Source organism: Oncorhynchus mykiss, chromosome 12 (assembly GCF_057628025.1).
Source record: "Oncorhynchus mykiss isolate SJ-2025 chromosome 12, ASM5762802v1, whole genome shotgun sequence".
NCBI classification, from domain to species: domain Eukaryota; kingdom Metazoa; phylum Chordata; class Actinopteri; order Salmoniformes; family Salmonidae; genus Oncorhynchus; species Oncorhynchus mykiss.
The window spans coordinates 82,235,635-82,251,966 of record NC_143033.1 but is presented as its reverse complement, the minus strand read 5'-3'; positions in this window follow the sequence as shown (position 1 = coordinate 82,251,966).

Below are 16,332 nucleotides of genomic sequence, written 5' to 3'. Positions count from 1 at the left end.
TAGTGGTGTGTTTTATAGAATGTAAGACTATCGAGAGTGCCAGTCAATGATCGACCAGAATAGACAACCTACCTTGAGACATTCTTATCTGTAATGTATAACCATTCTGAATCACAAACCACAGGAGATTGCGGCATTTGTACTGTTGGTTAACCATGACTGTCTAAAGGATATAATTGTAAATCTTAATAACACAGGGATATATTTTCGATGAGTTTCATCATGTAATTATTTTTAGATGAGTTTCCTCATCGTCTGCTGAAAGCCTGGTGCTTATTTTTGAACGGTGAGAGTAATGCAATCATTGAGAGATTACAAAGTTCCAAGAAGCTGACTGATGTTTCCAAAATATTCATATGCACCACAAACATCCACCCAAGTGATACTTCACTTCTCTGAACTCTGTGCGCACAACTGCCTTTTTGGGTGACTTGACGCAACCGGCATCATCATTGGCAGTCTGAGACACACACTGACTGCGTCATCACCGTCTCTCCTCTATGAATAATCCATGTCCTCAGAGAATCATACCCCCCCCCATGCTACTGAAGTGGACGTGAAAACAGTCAAATTTACATGAACTAAAATTTACAAAAAGTTATATAACAGTTTTAAAGTTTACGGCAGCCCTGAAGTTATCTACGTCAATAGGAAGATAAGAGTAGAAGTGACTGAATAATTTTGTTTCCCTTTTCCCCTAACCCTATGCACACAGTGTGACCCAGCAGCACGCCACAGGCCATATCAGGGTCAAGGACACCTGGCCTTATGAGACAGAGACGGTGGCCCTGCTTAGCACTTGGCTCCTGGCCTGGTGACATCTCTGTCTTCTGATGGGAATTAGCAGAACACAGTGATCAACACTGACTCCCACAGACCCAGAGCTGGCCCAGAGCAGGCCCCTGTAGTCACAGACCCAGAGCAGGCCCCTGTAGTCACAGACCCAGAGCCGGCCCAGAGCAGGCCCCTGTAGTCACAGACCCAAAGCTGGCCCCTGCAGTCACAGGCCCAGAGCTGGACCCTGCAGTCACAGGCCCAAAGCTGGCCCCTGCAGTCACAGGCCCAGACCTGGACCCTACAGTCACAGACCCAGTGCTGGCCCCAGAGCAGGCCCCTGTAGTCACAGACCCAGAGCTGGCGCCTGGAGTCACAGACCCAGAGCTGGCCCACAGCAGGCCCCTGCAATCACAGACCCAAAGCTGGCCCCTGCAGTCACAGACCCAGAGCTGGACCCTACAGTCACAGACCCAGTGCTGGCCCCAGAGCAGGCCCCTGTAGTCACAGACCCAGAGCTGGCCCACAGCAGGCCCCTGCAATCACAGACCCAAAGCTGGCCCCTGCAGTCACAGACCCAGAGCTGGCCCCTGCAGTCACAGACCCAGAGCTGGCCTACAGCAGGCCCCTGCAATCACAGACCCAAAGCTGGCCCCTGCAGTCACAGACCCAGAGCTGGCCCCTGTAGTCACAGACCCAGAGCTGGCCCCTGTAGTCACAGACCCAGAGCAGGCCCCTGTAGCCACAGACCCAGAGCAGGCCCCTGTAGCCACAGACCCAGAGCAGGCCCCTGTAGCCACAGACCCAGAGCCGGCCCCTGCAGTCACAGACCCAGAGCCGGCCCCTGTAGTCACAGACCCAGAGCTGGCCCCTGCAGTCACAGACCCAGAGCTGGCCCCTGCAGTCACAGACCCAGAGCTGGCCCCTGCAGTCACAGACCCAGAGCTGGCCCCTGCAGTCACAGACCCAGAGCTGGCTCCTTCAGTCACAGACCCAGAGCTGGCCCCTGTAGTCACAGACCCAGAGCAGGCCCCTGCAGTCACAGACCCAGAGCAGGCCCCTGCAGTCACAGACCCAGAGCAGGCCCCTGCAGTCACAGACCCAGAGCTGGACCCTGCAGTCACAGACCCAGAGCTGGACCCTGCAGTCACAGACCCAGTGCTGGCCCCAGAGCAGGCCCCTGTAGTCAGACCCAGAGCTGGCCCCTGCAGTCACAGACCCAGAGCTGGCCCCTGCAGTCACAGACCCAGAGCTGGCCCCTGCAGTCACAGACCCAGAGCTGGCCCCTGTAGTCACAGACCCAGAGCTGGCTCCTATAGTCACAGACCCAGAGCAGGCCCCTGTAGTCACAGACCCAGAGCCGGCCCAGAGCAGGCCCCTGTAGTCACAGACCCAAAGCTGGCCCCTGCAGTCACAGGCCCAGAGCTGGACCCTGCAGTCACAGGCCCAAAGCTGGCCCCTGCAGTCACAGGCCCAGACCTGGACCCTACAGTCACAGACCCAGTGCTGGCCCCAGAGCAGGCCCCTGTAGTCACAGACCCAGAGCTGGCGCCTGGAGTCACAGACCCAGAGCTGGCCCACAGCAGGCCCCTGCAATCACAGACCCAAAGCTGGCCCCTGCAGTCACAGACCCAGAGCTGGACCCTACAGTCACAGACCCAGTGCTGGCCCCAGAGCAGGCCCCTGTAGTCACAGACCCAGAGCTGGCCCACAGCAGGCCCCTGCAATCACAGACCCAAAGCTGGCCCCTGCAGTCACAGACCCAGAGCTGGCCCCTGCAGTCACAGACCCAGAGCTGGCCTACAGCAGGCCCCTGCAATCACAGACCCAAAGCTGGCCCCTGCAGTCACAGACCCAGAGCTGGCCCCTGTAGTCACAGACCCAGAGCTGGCCCCTGTAGTCACAGACCCAGAGCAGGCCCCTGTAGCCACAGACCCAGAGCAGGCCCCTGTAGCCACAGACCCAGAGCAGGCCCCTGTAGCCACAGACCCAGAGCCGGCCCCTGCAGTCACAGACCCAGAGCCGGCCCCTGTAGTCACAGACCCAGAGCTGGCCCCTGCAGTCACAGACCCAGAGCTGGCCCCTGCAGTCACAGACCCAGAGCTGGCCCCTGCAGTCACAGACCCAGAGCTGGCCCCTGCAGTCACAGACCCAGAGCTGGCTCCTTCAGTCACAGACCCAGAGCTGGCCCCTGTAGTCACAGACCCAGAGCAGGCCCCTGCAGTCACAGACCCAGAGCAGGCCCCTGCAGTCACAGACCCAGAGCAGGCCCCTGCAGTCACAGACCCAGAGCTGGACCCTGCAGTCACAGACCCAGAGCTGGACCCTGCAGTCACAGACCCAGTGCTGGCCCCAGAGCAGGCCCCTGTAGTCAGACCCAGAGCTGGCCCCTGCAGTCACAGACCCAGAGCTGGCCCCTGCAGTCACAGACCCAGAGCTGGCCCCTGCAGTCACAGACCCAGAGCTGGCCCCTGTAGTCACAGACCCAGAGCTGGCTCCTATAGTCACAGACCCAGAGCTGGCCCCTGCAGTCACAGACCCAGAGCTGGCCCACAGCAGGCCCCTGCAGTCACAGACCTAGAGCTGGCCCCTGCAGTCACAGGCCCAGAGCTGGACCCTGCAGTCACAGACCCAGTGCTGGCCCCAGAGCAGGCCCCTGTAGTCACAGACCCAGAGCTGGACCCTGCAGTCACAGACCCAGAGCTGGCCCACAGCAGGCCCCTGCAGTCACAGACCTAGAGCTGGCCCCTGCAGTCACAGACCTCAGTGATCCCACTGCTCCAAAGGGTCAGGGGGCAAGACTGTCACCACCAGAGTTAATTTAGGCCACTTATGATCCTAGCCTTGGGACACTAGATGGCTCTGCAAAGTCTCATTACTAACTTCCCAAGTCAGCATACTTTTTTTGTCACGCTATGTGGAGACCATTATACGACATCCAATGGTGTGCTTCTGCTGGAATGGAAAATTATTTTAACAATGTCCCTGAACAGTCTCTGCAGGTCTGGACAGGCACACACACTGAGTCACTGTAACACAGCTAATGAGAGTTGTGTGTGTGTGTGTGTGAGAAAGAAAGTGTGTGTGAGAAAGAGAGTGAATGTGAGTGTACCTGCAGCTCCTCACAGACACATTGATTCCATCTCCCCTTGTCAATCCCACCCTCTACATCTCCTGGCTGCATTCCCTCACACACTGCTCCTTTCCTCCACTGTCATTCTGCCTCCTCTTACTACAGTCAATAGAACAACATGGCTGCTCATTATGGGATTGCAATGGTAGAGAGTCTCTGGCAGCATGGCCCCTTGGAACACCAGCCAGCTTCACAGATACAGCAGGTGAGCCTACAGCACCGACATGATGTTTACAGTGATTATACTATATGCATTCCAAGACGATGTGGACACACTGGACAGGAATGTATACAGTCATGATGCTATATGCATTCCAAGACAATGTGGACACACTGGACAGGAATGTATACAGTCATGATGCTATATGCATTCCAAGACTATGTGGACACACTGGGCAGGAATGTATACAGTCATGATGCTATATGCATTCCAAGACAATGTGGACACACTGGGCAGGAATGTATACAGTCATGATGCTATATGCATTCCAAGACAATGTGGACACACTGGGCAGGAATGTATACAGTCATGATGCTATATGCATTCCAAGACAATGTGGACACACTGGGCAGGGATGTATACAGTGGTGATGCTATATGCATTCCAAGACAATGTGGACACACTGGACAGGGGTGTCTTGATCGGTCTATAGGCTTGAGGACATGGTGACTGCCTGGTCCCATTTCTTAACTTAGACCATTTACTGTGTGTGGGTAGCTATTGAGAGCCTGGATGAAGTGATCCATTAGAGTGTAACTAGACTATGTCATGTCCATCTAATTGGCAGTTCAGTGGGAGCCAGGATGATAATTTTACTAATGTGCTGCTACAGCCATTAAGACACCACAGAGATAATCAGCTGCCAATTAATGCCTCTAATGAAGAAGGACTGGCACTACTAGAAATGACCCCAGGTCAGCTCATTGGGGAAGAATACTGGGTAACATCAAATCAAACTTTATTCGTCACATGCGCCGAATACAACAGGTGTAGACCCTACCGTGAAATGCTTACAAGCCCTTAACCAACAGTGCAGTTCAAGAAGAAAATATTTAACAAATAAACTAAAATAATAAAAAAAGTAAAACTATAAAATGACAATAACAAGACTATATACAGGGGGTACCGGTACCGAGTCAATTCCTGGGGGTACAGGTTAGTCGAGGTAATTTGTACATGTTGGTAAGGCTGATAATAAACAGTGAGTAGCGGGTCAGATGCTGAGCAGTTGCCATACCACGCCGTGATGCAAACGGTCAGAATGCTCTCAATGCTGCAGCTTTGAGGATCTAGGGACCCTTGCCAAATCTGTTCAGTCTCATGAGGGGCCCCAGTGTTGAGGATCAGCGTGGCAGACGTGTTGTTGCCTACCCTTACTACCTGGGGGCGTCCCGTCAGGAAGTCCAGGATCCAGTTGCAGAGGGAGGTGTTTAGTCCCAGGGTCCTTGGAGGAAATGTCATTGAGTGATGGTATGTTTGGCTACAGGAGGAGTCAGACAAGGAGAAATGTCATTGTCTGTCCTTCCTATTGTAACAGTGTCACTCAAATAACGTCTGTGTGAGTACAGTATACTCCACAGTCAATGTCCTTGGGATTGGATTTTTGGTCAGCAAAGAAACATCATCCAGACGTTAGTTGTCTCTAAACAAAACCCCATTACTGATTTTCTATACAGAAGACTGAATCACTAACATTCACTCAAATATCCAAAAACACATTGAAAACCATATTGTAAGTGGATGAACACACATTTAATCTGCACAATTATGTGAGATGAATGGTGTGTATGGTATCTAGTGTGTCAGAGTGCAGATGATTGGTGTGTGTGGTGTCAGAGTGCAGATGATTGGTGTGTGAGTCCAGTGGATGATTCATTAGAAGACTTAATTACTTTGGTGGTTAGACACTGGGACTGGGCTAGAGCGTGAGACACTATCTGTGTCACAGCCACTTAAGCAATAAAGACAGGATAACTGATCGTGAAGCCTGTAGACGTCATCGCCGAGCAGCGCTGGGGGACCTGTGACAAGGATGGAGGGAGAGGAGAGGAAGAAGGATGGCAGCGGCTAACTGTGCCTCTTAAGAGCATACAGGACAGATGAGAGAGAGGACTGTGACATGAGTTGGTAAAGAATGAAACAGGCTTGGGTTGTTGGACCACAGAATAATAATGTACTACTCCATTCAAACTTAACAGCCTCCCTGTGGGACATGGGAAATAGGAGACTTGAACAATTACATGCCCTGTTTTCCCTTTTCATCAGTGACTCTCATAATGCCATCTTTCTAGAGCAATTGTCATTGTCAAGGAAATGTCAATAAAGTTAGGTTTCTATTGAGTACAGACCGAAGCCCCTGTGTGTTTCTCTGCAGTACTGCATGGAGCAAAAGATCAGTGCAATTAGGCATAGTCTCTGACACAGGTGGATGGAGAGAACACACTCTGGACTAATGATCCAGGAAAATGGCCTTTAGTAAATTACTGTATGTGTGTGTACGTGCATGTGTGTGTGTGTGTATCCACACAAGGTGACTCAATCTATCCAAACACCACCCTGCTCTGACAGCAATACCCTGGATAGACACAGAACATATTACATCTCTCCGGGGCCAGAACCAGAGCTTCCCACCAACCAAGAGAGACATCAATCATCTGGAGGCCGGGTCTGGAGCCACCGGGCCAAATCCAACTGAGAGACTCCACAGCAACTCCATTACAGAAATATGGAGCAGTCATACTGTACCTTGCTAAACAATGCATACCAGCACAGGGATGACCTCAGCAGAGTAGTAAGTACCAGTTCTGCCCCACAGTCCTGGTGGTGTGAGTCATCACAGACACATCATGTAGCAAAACATTTGGCTCCTGACTAAGATACGTAAGCCCCGTTTATACCTGGTTCTAACATGCGTCCTATGTTCTGATCTTGTCCACATTCTGATTGTACCAACATTTTTAGACAGGTGTAGATAATTAAGACGCATTGTGATCTGATTGTTATCAGATCTCATAAGTGTTAACAGCCAAGATCAAGAAGCGTGTACTATGTTTAAATGGGGAAAACAAACCAGTAGAATCAAAGTTCAGTAGGCTACGGCAGGTCAAGTTGAGTCAAATTCGAAAGATGTGCCTTTCAAGTAAAAAAGTGAGATGAATACATATGAACAGCCTTTCTAGGGATGGTGCCCAGTAGGAACCTGGGAGTAAACAGTGTTCACGTAATGCACAAAGAATGTGTTTGCAGTGACAACACAAAATCTCCATTGAAGATACTCATTGCAGTCAAAAGCATGTGGCCTAAGACAGATTGTTCTCTGTCTGATCTCAGTCAGCACTACTCCTGCTCTACAGAAGCCAGGCTCTTGGACAGCCTCTTGGTTCTGAGAGGGACTTGACTGTCAGTCTCAGCCCACCAGAGGAATAGTGACAAAGCTGATGAAGGCTACTGAGAGCTGAGCTGCTGATGAGACAGATGCTGAGGGTGTCAGAGACCCAAACTAGTAAACACAGTTTAGAGATGCTCACATGGCTGCTGTGGAAGACGGGGAGAGTGGCACGAAGGCTGGCACTGAAAACATGCCCCTGACTGGTTGTCTATTAAGCCTCTTTCTAAAAGTAATGTTAAATAAATGTAATAATGCAATTTAGTATCTTTATTAAAGAGGCTTTTACAATGAATGAGTGACCCATTTGTGTTACGTCTGAAATGATTACATATGATCATTGAACTAGAGCACATTCAAAACACATTTTGACATCAACCCTGCGCAGGTCCTAAAACCTGGCACAGTGATGTTGAATAATCCCTGGTATGACACAGGCAGAGGAGTGGTGTGACACAGCAATAATCCCAGGACGTGGCTCTCACCCCAGGTCACCATAAGGACCGGCTCCTAATCCAAGGTCACTTTCTCAACCAACCAGTCTGGTCAAAACATAACATAACTATGTTACAACAGGACAATAACTGAATACATGGGAAAATGTTCCGTTAAACTGCTATCTTGGATTGTAGAGTTTGTTTACAATATCAGGCTACATACACTACAAACAATTTATGATAGGCTAAATCCATTTACAGCAAGACAAGAACACATTCCCCCACAGATTTATTGTGAGAGTCAAACTGTGAAGAAATACTGGACTTGAAAGTGAGAGACAGTGCCATAAAAATGCAAATCCAAGGTAATTGTAGAGAAGAAGCAAAACAAACCAGATTATTTCATTTTGGACAGAGTGAATTAATTCCTTATTGATGTTACAGAACTGACATCCCTGTGGCCTTTTACCAAGTTATGTATAGTAGATGTAAGGACAGATGCAGTATTTGAGACTTTTGTTTTCAAAACATACTCTACTTTAGAATTTCATAGAACTTACTACTTGATATAAAATTACATCTATCACTCGTTGAAAAGTTCAGTCCTTTTGAGGAGAACTAGTTTTGCTTCATTGCATTTATAATGTAGATTCTGAATAGGTAAGTAAGTAAACCAGCTCCAGCAAGACCTGTGAAGAAATAATAGGCACCACAAGTACTGATGATCTGTCCATAGCCCTGCCTAGGCAGGGTGGTGCTGAAGGACAGCCTTGACACTCATTGCTGTCCATGGTCCTGTGGAGGTGCTGAAAGGACAACTCTAAGATGAGTCTCTGTGGTCCCACAATCACAATTAAATGTTTTGTTTTGAGTGACTCAGTGTGTTGTTTATTCAAGGTCAAAGTTCTGAACACCCTCCTATCTTGATCCCACTTTAGTGCATAATATCAACACGTTTATCAGATTTGATGGAGAAAATAATACAAATTTAAACCTTTAAACAACTCTTTTTTTATGCTGTCATGCAGCGTGTTTGCTGTATCGAGACGGAAATTCAGAGAGCTGTTATTCAATTTCAGTAAGATCAAACAAAGGCCTGGTATGAAACCAATCTCTCTCTCATTGTGGTAAATATCATTCTTCCCTGCCTCACAGAGAAAAATATTTTCAACCCACACCAACTGTAAATGAGGACAATCCATTGCAATTCACTTTCTTAGATGTGTGCAACACACTAACAAGTGTCCTAACCCCAGCCCCTCCACAGCTCAGTGCTAAATTGTGTCGTGACTGATCTAATCTCCAGCTCATAAATCAAATATTCATGAAAAAAACAGGTCAGCAACGGCCGTTCCAATTTCTATGGACGTAGCTGTTTTGATAATCCCACAATGGCTACAATAATTTGATATCGAAATGACATACACATATATGAAAGACCTCGAATGAGTCAGTGTTATCATGGAAAGTGTATCCTTACAGGCTTTACAAAGTAAACTGTGAAGTGAAAACCGTTTAAAGCTTTTAACTAATAGTGGGTTTATAGAGATACAGACTACTTTAGCCGGTGGTCTTATGACAGATAACCAGGCTTTGATACAGGCCCAGTAAGACCAATGCAGCGCTCTATTCCACACAAGGCGAGCCCTATGGGCTGGGTCAGAGGCCCATTTAATCCCTGATGGCGTGACTCACTCTGTAGTTATGTTATTGTCTCGTGGTGCCTGCGATGCCACAGTTTAACACTAACACAGGGATTATTGTTAACGTTATTTGATTCTTTCATAATTATTTCCCCGTGGGAAAAGCCTGACATGCTCCTCCAACCTTGACTCCCTAGGTCAGCTTTCAATTCAGAGACTGAAATATATACTTCAGTTAGAGAAGAGGCTACCATCTGCATTTCACACCAAACTAAATAATTATTTTGAAGAAATAGATTCAAATGGAACCATTTGCATTATATGCTCTAGTAGAGCAAGTTGCAAAGACATAGGATCAAACTCAGTGAATTACTTTAAACTGGACTTCACTGGCTCACAAACAGACAAAGCACTCACAAAAATCAGCAAATGCAGTCGAAGAAGAGCAAACATTTTCCCTCCAAATCCTAGTAACCAATTTTGAAGGAAGGCACAAAAATATCAGGACCCCACAAACATTTAACTGACATGTTTTCCTGCTGCAGCATACCTGACATATCTAGCCTTTAGAGGGCCTCTGCTGCTTTAATATTGATAATGCTCTGCTGAGGGGAAAACTCATTTTGCAGAGATGGAGGTGGGATTGTGCTCCCCAGGTGCCTGTTTGGGGGAGAGTGTTTGACCTTAAATGGAATATGGCAGGCCTGGTAATTAAAAGAGCTTCTCCGCTCACTTAGTTTGGACTACAGAGAACTATTTCCAGAACCTGACCTCTCACTCCTGACTGGAGTGGTGAGGAGTCTACCATGTCTGGAAGAGACTTCACCATACATTTTCTGGATTCAGGTTCAGTCAAACATCATTAAGCTTTGTTTTACTATTGACAGTTACAGCTGATGTGTATATCAATTTGCTCTCCTTAAATATTTGCCATCTGAAGTATATGTTTCAGTCTCTGAATTGTTTTAATCTAACTTTTCGCAGCCTGCTCTGAATATCAGGGAATAAAAACTACAATCTGTGTCCTCAATTAGCCTGGGTGTGCATGTGCACCCAGCTATATCCTGTCCCAAGCTTGTTTTCCCTGGCTAAACTAGCTGAACTACGGTAGTTTTCATTGCCAAACTTCATAAATACTGTACCTTCCACTTAAAAACTAATGTGCTAGTTATAGGATCATGTAACTAAGAAATTCGCTGGAAAGAGACTTGATTTATGATTTATTGATTTGTGGAATAGTCATGACTGGTTCGAGACTCTGTCTAAGACAATGGTGGGGAAGGATATCATTGTTTCTTAACGTGAATGCAAGTACAGTTTTGCGATCCACCGGCATCATTGGCGTAGGGTTAGCTGACTGAGATACATACTGAGATACAAGCATCCCTCTCCCCACTTGGCTCCATGGGATATGAAGTGATTTTGCCAACACAGCCAGATATCTACACAGTCTTGTACCCTTAACTTTTTTTTACACTGACTATCTGATTTGTTGATTAAATCTGACTTTATTAATACAATGAGCAATCCAGGAATGTCATGAGTTCATTGACACGAGAAAACTAGAGAAAATATCAACTCTACAGAGTGCCAATGGCTATAATGAATGGCTGAATTACTTTGACACGAAGGGTCCACGGAGCTCCTCCACCTCACCACTCTATGCCAGCCTGACAGGGAGTTGTTTAGGGTTAGCTTCTAGCTCGTCTAGAAAACAGACATCTGTCACTGAGAGGACATGGAGGGCAGACAGCTTGAGCTACAGCAAAATAAAAGTATGTGAGGAATTGCATGAATCAGTAACACCTCTAAGTTAGACTGTACTTGCAAAATGTTCATACTTTCTCTCTGCCATTTTCTCCAAACCCTTAATTCAAGACAACTCTTACAAGTTAAGGTGAAGTAACTTTGCTTGCATGTGATGGCAGGCAAAGTTAACGAGGAAAGGCTGTGGGATCCAGAGACGGACAGCAGTACTGTGTGTTAAACATGACACACTGTCAGATGCAATAGCCATTGTAGTCCTCTCTGCTGAGCTCTTGTTTTCAGAAGTGGGACAATATGAGAGTACTGTCCAAGGTAACATATCCTTTCTTAATAAACACTTCATGGCGCTCCTCATCAATCAAAGCCATTCTACCGTGTATTCACTCATGCTATTCTTCTCTTCACAAAACAAAATGGGAGTAGTGCTCTAACAAATGAATCCAGGCTGCAGAGGAAGGTGTGCTGTAAAATAATGAATCATACCGACGCCCACTAGACGTTACTTGTGCAATCACACTCAGACACATGCAGACGCAAACACGCGCACACACACACCTAGATACATGCATGTTAAACCATGGATGTCATTGGTAGAGGAATAGCATGAGTCCAGTGCCTTTAACTCATGGGTGACTCATACTGTACCTTGTAGGAAAGAAAGGGTACACATGCTGTTTTCCTTACAAATGTAATAGATGGTGTTATTTTTCCCTTGAACCAGGCTACTGTGTTGTGTAGGGTAAACTAGCTGTGGGTAATGGCACATGTGGGAGGCCGTCTAGTGGCGGCTGGTTACTGATACATAAAGAGGATTGCAAAGCGTGAATGTGTTCCTGGTGCCTCGTCATTGTGTTTGTTCATCGTTATGTCTGTGTGACTCTGATCCCCTGGCATCAGTCAGCCCCCTCTCTGTTCTGCCATTCAGACTCTGAGTAATGGCCTGGGTGACAAAGCCTGTCTGGGTGCCATTTGTGGCCAGCTTCACTGACTGGAAGAAGAGTGAAGTGATGATTCTTCCCAAAGTGGGAGATATTTAAAGATCAGAGCTGGCTTCACAACCCATGGCCTGAACTGGCCAAAGATGTGGGCAAGCCTAGGGTAGGGTACATATGAAATCTACTGAGTTGTTTTGTAAATTATTGTTTTGTAAATGATTATTTATGCACTGACCTGTAAGGCATCTGAACCAGTCAAGTGTTACTAACATGTCAAAGAGAACCCTTGAGAGTTCACCACTCCACATACTTTGTAAAACATGTTATCATACAACACCAATGAATTAAGAACCTTTCTTTGCCACATAACAAACTGCTATTTCTTCAGACTATAATAGACTGAAGGATAACAAATCAAAACACTGGTGTATGTTCACTACATTCAATGACCATACTTCCACCATCATTAGTAACTACAGGCAATACAACAGCTCAGCATTAACCCTGCCATACCTCAGACGGTAGCCATTACTAACCACAGAGGATTGTTCCTCTAATGGGAGGGATTTTAAGTTAATGTCACTGGACTCCTCAGCAAAGTCAGGGTAACTATCAGTTCCAATCGCTAATGTTTCTAATGCCCACTGACTTTCTATCCAGTCATTAACCCATTTACAAAGCATTAGAATTGGTGGTGTTTCTTGGATTGAAAAGCAAGGCAAATACATACTGCAGCTACCCTGGTGAGAGTAACATGTAAGACACAGGTAAGGGAGATCCTGTCCGATGATACAATATTTTTCAAAACGCAAATAGATAAGGACTATTTACTTTGACTGAAAGAGGTGCTGATTACTCAGCTCCGGTGAGCTCCTGCCCAAGTCAAGAACTGAGTACCTGTTTATCATAAATCACATATGCTGGTGTTATCTACATAATTTGCACAACAGCAGGTGTCTGCTGCCAGCACAGTGTTCTGAAAGGGAGGTTTGACTCTCTTATATACCTGGAAGACAGCAAAGGTAATCCAAAGCATTCTGTTTACATCGCAGAGACGCATCTGTTTGTGTCATGTGGATGAGACAGGTGGCTCCAGACATGTAGAGAGGGAGGTGTGGTGTGTGCGAGTGTGTCCGCAGAGGGTAGAAAGTTGTGCTACAATCATGCGATGTCATCTGGGTGGAGCAGAGCACACACATAGCATCTGGTCCTCAGCACAGAGAGAGGTTTGATAGAGATCCCAGAGTCCCAGAGCAGAGTACAGCCTAATCTCTACCAGAAGGTACTGCGCCTGGAAACAAAATAACACAGATTGCTCCTCATGGACCCTGTATATACAATATACACGTTCACACATACAGTACATGAATGGAATTGAACAAAGATCCTTCCCATTCACACACACACAGTTTTCCCTTTGACGATACACAAATCAATCTTTTCTGATGTGATGGAAGCACTCATCATAATAGACAAAGGGAACCATCATAGCTACACTTAGCATGATGGATTTTAGCTCCACATTCATTAATAGAATGGCTGAACATTGTCGCGCCATTGTAATAACATATCTGCCGCTATTGTGCCAATTTAGTTACAGATATGCATATGATATTCTAATGCCTTTAGAGGCCTTGGATCTCTCTATTTCTTCACCTCTCAGTGTGCAGCCCTGTCCTCCCCCTCCTCGTCTCATATTGGTATTCCATCTCATGTACTTCAGATCTTTGCCGTTGTTCTTTTTGTCACTGAAGATTCTGACGCAATGCTATTCACAAAGGCTCCAACAATGCAGCCAAGGGGGAGGGAGGGGGCGGCGACAGCAGCCTTCATCTGTAAACTACTCAAAAGCCCAGTCCCTCATACTTACAAGTGCTGAAAACATCAATGCTTCCATCTCTGGTTTGTGATAAACATCAAACATGTCCAAAAGCTAAATGTACACTGTATAAGTTCATTTACACTTTGGTCTTCTGTAAACAACGCCCTCACGTCCGTCTCTTTCAAATGCAAACATACGATACACGCTCGTACGCACACATGCATGCATGCATGCGCACAAACACACAGAAAGAAAAACATGTTAGTTAGTGTATTTCTATCTGGTTTACCCATCTGATGGTTTTTTTGTGTATCAACCATGTGTCATTTACAGTATCTTTATGCGATTGAACATTCCCAACCATTTTGAATTCTAATATGTTTCTATGAGAAATGTATAAATGCTTATACAACGGCTGGCTTGGAATTCCCATTGTTAGACCCTCTCCTGCCCATGATATATGAGACAACATACACATGGCCGCATTCATAGTGGCATCGTTACCTAGCAACGCACTACGCTACTACTTTTACAACTACTAGTCTTAGCACCTGTAACTCGCCATGGATGATTTTAAAGTTACTTTTTACATGTTTTATTATCCACTAACGTTTAATGAATGGTGCCAACAAGAAGAGGAAGACGAGGATATTAAAGAAATGAAACAAGAAGAAGAGTTAGTAAATGTAGCATCACCTTTTGTTGAAAAATGGATAGTTGATTTTAATGCTGGTAACTCGTTGTATAAAAGCAATAATACACTCAAGTTTTTATCATGGTAAAATGTCATAACACATGGCCTCATGTATTATTGCTTAAATAGATCATTTCCAGTAATAGTTTCCAGTAAATGCTCAGACAAATTCTGGTAATATTCTCTCCTATTTTACAACCCTATTCCGTGAATCCTTCCCGACCTTCTACCGTTGTCCTCAACTACCCTGTACTTCTCTCACTGCTGGCCTGGGTATTTTAATCAACCATCCCATTTTCACTCCACCATCCATCCATCCTCCTAATGCCATTATAGTTGAGGACGTAGCAACGCTGGATCAGTAGAACAATCAAAAACAACCCAGGCAGGAGTCAACCTAGGATGTCTATCTTCTCCCTGTCCTCTTCCTCCCAACACCACGCAGCCTTAACAGTACTCCACACAGTCCCCCCAGTAGGATCTGCCCATACAAAGAAGACATCTGGCCAATTACTTGCATATAGAGGAGTAGAACTGGATATGTGTTTGTTTCCACACACCGTGATGAGCAGAGTGATGCTTTCTTTGCCAGGCTGGTTGGAGGTGCAATATTGATCCATGGGATAATACGGCAGCAGGATACTGTGTAGGAAAACATGAGATGGCTCCCAAGTCAATAAAACACCACCTTCTCCTCAGAAGGCTATTTACTGTGTAATGGTGCTGAAAGACACCTGGTTCCACACCTCATAGAGAGGGTGATGTGTTTTATAGGCTACGCCTCAGCCCTCAATGGGTGAAATGAAAACACACTCAACTGACCCACATTGAAATGCTGAAAGTGTTTCTGGGAAAAGCCCTAATGTAATGAAAATGCTGAGTTCATCACGGGTTTGAACAACAACTAATCAAACAAACAGCAAGCACAGCTTATAAATAATCATGATGAACAAGCATATACTGTATGAGAGCAGTCATACATTTTCTTCCATTAGTCTTGTTTTTGATATCAACAAAAGTGAGAACAGAGCAGGAATAATATTCTGTAATAATCTATACCAAACAAATAGCAACTGCTATGATGGAGCTCAGTTCAAACACAGATGGTGTATTAACAATGCTAGGACAGGTTAGATAGAGTTCAAACCCAGACTCTACACCCTTGACAAGTCATTAATATCAAGTCCCCCTTCATCCATTGATATAAAGCGGTCTCCACCCCTCACATGCACTGGTCAGCCCTGGACCAATAGTTGGAGAGGTCAAAGTAACATATCTGCAAGGCCAGTTATTCCCAGAGTTGTAACCTTAACAGTACACTCTTAGAAAAAAAGGTGCTATCTAGAACCTTAAAGGGTTCTTTCAGCTGTCCCCATAGAACACTTTGAAGAACCCCTTTTGGTTCCAGGTAGAACCCTTTCTACAGAGGGTTCTACACAGAACCCAAAATGGTTCTACCTGGATACCAAAAAGGGTTCTTCCTAGAACCAAAGAACACTGGAACCCGTTTTTCTAAGTGTAGCTGTGAGACCAAACAGCACAGCCAGCCACAGAGCCAGCCCGGGCAGTAGTAGCAGGCAGGTAGAGTTTGGTACTTAGACCTCCAATTAGTCAGGCTTTCAGTCAGGTAGTCAGTCAGTCAGCCAGTGTGAGGAAGAGTGAGCTGGGCACTGCCCTCAAACTGTCGTCCCAGCCTCACCCCACTGACCCTCATTCCCAGACTCGCCCAGGTGCCCGCTTG